Consider the following 8,113-nt stretch of genomic DNA (forward strand, 5'->3'; position numbering starts at 1 on the left):
TGACTTCACGATACCATAAACCAAATGCCTCAATAAAAGAGAATTAATCATTTTCACTATTTGCCTTTTCAACAAAATTACTGTCATAAATTGGAAGATGGTAAGTACAAAAAATTATTATCCTAGACCTAGTCCTCCAGATATTCAATATGAAGAAAGATCTAAATTTCGTACTATTAAATATGATGGAAATTCAATTTATGAATGGAATATAGATGGCAAAGCTGGATATGAAGTATTAAATAATTTACAAGAAATGGGAATGGCTAGACTAGTACGCAGGACAATTCTTTTTTTAATTAAAAAAAATTTTTCAAATAATTTTTTTTCAGCAAGAAAAGGAGTGAAATTTAAAAAATAAGAAGAGATTTGAAATACACAGCACACGTTAAATTGGCTTAATAGAATAAAATCAATCACTTTTAGTACTTCCTTTTTAACAAAAATTTACATTATAGAATGACTTCACGATACCATAAACCAAATGCCTCAATAAAAGAGAATTAATCATTTTCACTATTTGCCTCTTCAACAAAATTACTATCATAAATTATCTACTTTATATGGACTAGCTATTATTCATGAACCTCACAAGCAAGACAAATAAACGGAAAATTTTGGTCATAGATCGCGTGCCAAAACATTCACCCGAGTAGACACGTACCTGTCAGTCAGCCGGTGCGCCCTCAAAACTCAAAAGCAAATTAGCATTAAACTTTTCATAGCGTACCGAATAATTAGACAAGTCGTGGATCTGGTACTGCTCTTGGAAACTTTTTGCCATTGTTGAATATAAATCCAACCGAGCTGAAATCCCGGGTATTAAAAACTCAAGTTCTATTCATCTTCATCGAGCAAGTCAAAAAGATTTGCTGATCTTTCTTCTGTTCCGACGCTGTTGATGGTGATGGTGATGGTCGTCGTCTGCTGTTCCGTAAGGGAAAAGCAATAACTTTGATCAACGCTGTTGTCCTATGCATAGACTTGGACTCGACTTTGAAGTTTGAACTTTAAGGCGACTGACTAATTCATTTCTACGTTCTAGTGTTCTACCCACACCAAGTCACCATTACCAACCAAACATGAATATATGTGCTTTCGTCAAATACTTTAAGCCGCAGGCAGAAATGTGGAATTTTCATTTGTTTACAGTTCTAGTATCCTATTTGGGATGCCAAATTTCAGATGATTTCTTTTCAAGATCGTTAATCTGTCTTTCGAACAGAAAACGTTAATCTATTATTTTGATCTTGCTTTCGCCCATGGAATTTGCATATCACTCAAAGTTTTACGCTCTTGATATGGTAGTTGTTGCGCAGGAAATTGGGCACATATTCATTCTTACATGTACGATGGAATCAATTCTTGGTGCAAACAGGTACTTTATATATTAGTTGTTACACTTCATATATTATTCTTGCAAAGTTTGCCTTTTCCATCCAAAGCATTCCTAGTGGATTTTACAATTTCCCCTCCTCTCTCTCTCTCTCTCTCTCTCTATATATATATATATATATATATATATATATATATATATATATATATATATATATATATATATTCAAAGAAGGTTTTGAATCTAAATCTTCTACTTATAATCGCACTCCCCTTGATTTGTATAACTAAAACATTTCTCTGTAAGACTTTGTTCGTTACATAGTATATTATGGACCTTATGGCAGAAGAGCAATTTGTATGCTATGTTTTCAAATCAAGAATCCATATTCATAGACAACACATACATCTCTATTTTGATATATATATATATATATATATATATATATATATATATATGTATATCTGTATAAAGAGGGAAAGAATGGGTCTGGTGTTAATTTTTAATTTTCCTTTTCCCTCACAACAAATGACAAAATGGTACTACCTTTTCCAAACAGAAAAAGAGATTACAATCACTGACAAGCCTAATAAGACCTCCAATGGCTCCCAATAATTTGCATCTTTTATTTCTTATAATTTTTTCCTCTTTATTTTGTACACACATGAGGTGTGACTTTTTGACTCGTAATTCGCCTATTCAATGATTTGTCTGACGAACAAATTCCCTATTTTCTGGATGAAATATTACTCTACAGAGAGTAGAAATTGCAGAAGATTGTGGCATGCTCTTAACTACTGGATCTATTCAAGCATTTCTCAGTTTCTGGAAGCAAAATTAATCGGTTCAACTGATTATTGGATGCATTTATGCAATTATTTAGTGTTGCTTAATAAAACTTAAAAAAGGAATTTCCCTTCCCTATTACTAATTCAAAAAGCCTTCAGAAACTGGTCAGTCGGACATAACAATCAAAATTATTTCCTTTTTTTTGGGTAGAAGGAGAGAACTAAAGGGTTTGTACCCCTCTCTATTCAACCAATGTTTATTCTTGCATTCAAAAGCAAATACAATAAAATTAAAAGACCATCAAAATCATCAATTGTTTTATGGGTTGAACTTTTTTGGGGGCAAACCAAAAAAAAAAAAAAGAAAAAGAAAAATCTCAAGAGAAACGTATGGATGGCTTGGTAAGGCTCTTCTTTGTGACCTTGAGTACCAAGAGGCGTCCCCTTGAAAATGGATCAAATGCTAGCTTTAGTGGAAGCAATTATGCTAATGTATCCGATTACAATGACAAAATCAGCGACTGCAGTGGTGACAAAAAAGAACCAAGAGTTTTGGACTCGTCCAGCAACTTAGAGACTGGAAAAGAGATGGTTATGACTTGTGAGAATTCAGAAGCTGATGTGGTGTTTCCTAGAGGTCAACGGGGCATCACATGTTCCATTTGTAGTGGAAAGCATGGCGGAGGAACGCTGCTGGACAACATGGAAGTGGCAGCACTAAAAAGGAAGGGTAAGAGATTGGAGGATTGAAAAGACCAGCCTTGAAGAAATTTGAGGCAGAAAGGTCACCCCTGGTAGAGGGCTGCCCTTATTGTGTCAGAGGATCCGAAGCCTGGCTTTATCCACACCATCATCACTGTCAACAATAATATGTGGTAGAGTTTTTAGCCTTTTGGCTGAGTTTGTCAGGAACATAAACTGTTTTTCTTGACAACTAATAAGTTCTCTTCCCGTACCTGAGTTTGCCAGTGATTTACTTCGCTAGTCAAATGGAATTAATGGCAAGAATCTTTTCTCGTGGGTGTTTGCTCGGTTGTTTATGTTACCGTGCCTTTATATCAGCTGTATTTATATTTTAGTTCATGTTGTTCCATAATTCATGTTGTTTATGGGACAAGAAAAGGAGAGGAAGTAGAAACAATGGAACGCATGTTCTTCCAATGTCCAATTGCCCAAATAGTCTGGAAGACAGCACCAGTAAGATGGGAAGGACTAAGGGATCTCCAAACTAACATGTGGCGATGGTGGGAGGCTGTAGTTCAGACAAGAACGAAGGAACAAGGCATGGAACAAATCAACCTGACAACAAACATCTTATGGTTGATATTGGAAGCAAGAAACAAGTTTGTGTTTGAATAGCAAAACGGAGAAGCAAGAGACATTGTTATGAAGGCACAACAAGAATGGATTCAATTTGAAGAGGCAACATGACAGGAAACAATGCAGAAACGAGGAGGAGCAGCTCCAAACCAGATGGAACAGAGAAATGTACCATCACAAGAGAGAATCATCAGAATCCATATGGATGCAGCTATAAATGCAAGGATGATCAGAACGGGGAAAGGAATAATTGCAAGGCATTGGACAGGAAAGATCGTGAGAGCAAAGTGATTAGTAAAAGGAAGAAAAGAGATGCTCTAATGGAAGAAATGTTAACCATTAGAATGGCACTCCAAATGACAAGAAAAGTAGGTTAAAGGAAAATTGCAATCCTATCAAACTGCAAAACAGTCATTGACCAAATCAGTAACAACAACGTGCAGGATGGACATCTAGCAACCATTTTGGAGCCTAGAAGACATTGGTGAATCAACACAAGGTTTTGACCAATGCATAATTTCTTTTGTATCTAGAACAGTTAATGTAGCAAGTCATATGTTAGCACATTTTGAAGCAAAACTAGTTAATGACGTAGAATGGGTAAATGATTTCGCAATTTGGCTAATAGAAGTAGCTAGGAATGATGAGAGGGTGATTGCCCCTTTTTGTAATTAATTCTTGTTCTTTTAAGTGTTAATATATATATATATATATATTAATATTGTCGTTGTTGTTGAAAAAAAAAAATACTGTTTCCTTTTTGCGGGGTAGAAGGCAAGCTATAATCGTTGAACTCTTGTGTTGAACAGCTAATACAAATTTCGACCTTGATCACGTTTTCACAGTTAAAACAGTTCCATCTTTGGGAAAGTGTTACTAAAAAGAAAGACTGAATTACGTTTTAATGCTTTCTTCTTTAGTGTAATTATACTTGTGGTCTGGCTTTTAGAAACTCGGGGACAAAATGATGAAAGTATACGCATTCGAAAAGTTTCGACTAGTGACATGCATGTTCAGAACCACTAACCTTTAGGCTGTTGGCCATCACCTAGCTTGAACCCTTGCTTCCCACTAAAATGCTACATTTAAGTGGTTTGTTTCAAAAAAAATTCAGATGGGTGTGTTGTGCACTCGTTTGATTCGATGGTGATTTAGTCCCCTTCGGATTTTTTCTGGGCCTCCTTAGGTCTGTCTCTTCCCCCTTAGTATAGAATAGATTAGGTTATACAACTATTATCATCTCCGTTAAAAAAAAAATGCATGTTCAGTTTAGTAACCCTTCGCAAGTTGCAACGCAGTCAAATCAAAGAACATGATTGTTGTTGGAATAGTTCATACAATGAAAAGGAAATATACAATAGTTTAGTAACCCTTCTAGCGCTTTCTTCTTTAGCTTGGTTACTTGCCCTCTTGCCTTAATTATGATAACCTTTGTCAGCTGCAAATGTAGCATCGAGAATCCACCAGCAAATGATTTTTGAGATCTATACTCAACCTTAGTTAGTACTTAACTCCATTTCCAAGAGCACTAGGACCTAAACTCCGTGATCAATCAATCAGTTAAGTACGTAGATTCATCCTTCCCAGACGAAGCCATTTTGTTGTAACTAGGATTGTAAACGAATCAACGTGCTTGCAAGTTGCTCACGAGCAGTTCGAGTCCAAGTTCAATTCAAGTTCGATCAACGTTGAGTTCAAGTTGAATTCGAACTGATCAAATCGAAATCGAGCTCAAAGATATTTAGTTCATTAGCTCACGAGCCGATTCGATTATGTATATATATTTATTTATTTTAATAGTAAAATTACATATATATCCATAATACTTTATTATTTATTAAGAAAAATTATTATTTTATTCATTTTTTAAAAATAATTTTTTTATTTTTTATTTTTTTAAGCTTGAACTCGAGCTTTACATTTTGAATTCATCGAATTCGAGTTTGACTTCGAATTTCATAAAATTAAGTTAAGACTCGATTCGATTAGACTAAAATTCAACTCGACTCAAATCGTTACACCCCTAATTGTAACTTTGCTGCAAAACAGATAAATCTGGCAATAAAAAACAAGTGTGGCCATTAATTTCCTCTGCCTAATGATGACTACACCACGCTCAGAAATCTACTTGGAATTCCCACTTCTGTGTTTTATATATCTTGCACTCGCATAAGATTGAGATTCAAGCTTCTTAGCATAGTTTGAGGTTTGATGGCAGGTTCACCTTGCCAATTAGTCTAGCCATTTTCATACAGGTTTGAGAGTAGAATCAGACACTGATTAATATCACTACCAATTTAAAAATCCGGTTAAAGATGGGTTTTGCAGATGATGGAAATAGGGATGACAACGGGGCGGGGTTGGGGCGGGGACCCCTCTCTAGGGTTGCAAACGAGCCGAGCCGAGTCGAGTTTTGAGCTAATCGAGCCGAGTCTCGACTAAATTTTACCAAGCTCGAGCTCGAGCTCGAGCTCGACGAGCCGGCAAATTTCGAGCTCGAGCTCGAAAAAAAATAAAAAATAAATATTTTATTTAAAAAAAATAAATAAAATAATATTTTTTTTTAATAAATAATAAAATATTAAGGACATATACGTAATTTTACTATGAAAATAAAAAATAAAAAATATATATAATATACGTAATTTTATTATTAAATAAAAATAAAAATAAAAATATATATATATATACCCAAACTCGCGAGCCGGCTCGCGAGCTAACGAGCTTAATATTCTGAGCTCGAGCTCGACTCGAGCTGCTCGCGAGCGGCTCGATTCGTTTGCAACCCTAGGCCCTCCCCCATCTCCTGCCCCGCTGCCAACAAACTCCCCCCGCCCCCGTCCCCCTCTCCTCCCGTCTCGTCCTCGCCCCGCCTCGCTTCCACCCGTGTGGCTAATAAAAATTTGTTATATAATTTTATTACGGTTAAATTTTAGCAAATAATCAAGTACTAAAATATAAACATATCATCAAATTATTATTCATTGTAATTTTACAATTGAAACTTATAAAAATAATCAAATAAAAATTATTTGAATACAATCCAACATGATGAAATAAATATAACTAAAGTAGTCAAGTTTTCACTTTTGACACAAATGCAATCACTAATTCATTATTGCGCTTGTGCTTTTTTTAAGATAAAATATTATTGTATTAAGTGTAATTAGGGATTTAGTATAAAAGTATTAGTAAATTTAGTATAACCAATTAATAATTTGTATAGTACACATATATAATTATTAGTATAATTAATAACATCAATTATATTATATATACTAATAGATATTATATAATACATATAATTAATAATATCATTATCATAAGTTTGTAACTAATTAAATTATATATTATATATATAATTATATATATATATTTTTTAAAGCGGGTGGCGGGGCAAGGTTACACTCCCCCGCCCCCACCCCCCGCCCCCGCCCCGTTTCTAAGCAGCGGGAAAAAAGTTCCCCCCCCACCCCCTCCCCATTAGCCCCCGGCCCCAGTGGGGCGGGTGCCCACGGTCACCGGTCCCATTGCCATCCCTAAATGAAAACAAGTTTTCTAGTACTTATCTAAACAAAATATTTTATGGTAGAAAGGGTGTAAAGTAGACTGCCTAATTTTCCATTTTCTCTACCAAAAGTGTAAACCCTGACTAGAACCATAACAAAGAGAGTGCCATTTTAAGATCACAAGTTAGCTATAGCAGCTGCACCAAATGTGGGTCATCTTATAGCTAGCCAGCAGCAAAAATGGGGACATACCTCTAAATGACAGAAAGTCCAAACTGTACTCCTAAAGTGAAAGAGGATGAGTTACATAAAGAGTAATAAGGTAATTGCTGCATTCTGCCTATAGGTGAATTAATTGTAACACCAACTAAGCAAATTATACAGACTCGAGTTCACTAAATTTCTATCAGGATTATGGTCCTGTTTGGCACTTGAGTTTTTTGCCAAATTTATTTGTTATAAGTTTTTAAAAACTTTAACTATAGTAACATTAAAAAGCTTCTCAAAGTTTTTAAATTATACACTTCAAAATATTCAAAAATTTACACACTTCAAAATTTTTTTTAAAAACTTCTACAGTAAGTTACAATAAAATTTTAGACAAACACTTAAAAAAACTCACTTACCAAACGGAGCCTATATGTTTCTACGTTTCATTCCATGAAATTGCATATAGAAAGAAAGCAAAGAGTGTTTATGGACATTATGAGTTATTCTACATTCCCGTTCCATTAATTGTATTCAGAAAGAGAAATAATTTAAAGAATCACTGGAACTCGATGAAGACGAAATATATAAGAAATTTACACGAAAGGATAAACAGATATCAATACATTCATAAATTTACGCCCTATTATGATATAATTCTTCCTCTCATTTCTCTGCCAACACATCGGCCTTGTTACTTTTAACGTGGCTTTGGCAACTTTGCCATATATGAATGGGACAAAAATAGTTTTGGTCCCTACTATTTGATATGTGTACCAAAGTAGTCCCTATAATTTTGATCAAAACAAATTTGGTCCTCGAAACCTCTAATTTTAAGAAGATTTAGCATAATTGACGGAAATTCGACAGTTCCTAATAGTCAAAATCAAATTGCCATCACTTCATAGTTCTGATTTTGCATTTTTGATCTCCAATGTTTTGAGTTTGCACCA

General features: G+C 34.7%; 1 long non-coding RNA gene across 1 annotated transcript; it reads left to right on the forward strand.

Annotated features, from left to right (window-relative positions):
• Positions 1-1,035: 1,035 nt before the first annotated feature.
• On the forward strand, positions 1,036-4,115 carry LOC113709709 (uncharacterized). Its single transcript, XR_003452776.2, has 2 exons — positions 1,036-1,378; positions 2,094-4,115. It is a non-coding gene; the product is annotated as an uncharacterized lncRNA (long non-coding RNA).
• Positions 4,116-8,113: the final 3,998 nt, after the last annotated feature.

Source organism: Coffea arabica, chromosome 9c (assembly GCF_036785885.1).
Source record: "Coffea arabica cultivar ET-39 chromosome 9c, Coffea Arabica ET-39 HiFi, whole genome shotgun sequence".
Lineage (NCBI taxonomy): Eukaryota > Viridiplantae > Streptophyta > Magnoliopsida > Gentianales > Rubiaceae > Coffea > Coffea arabica.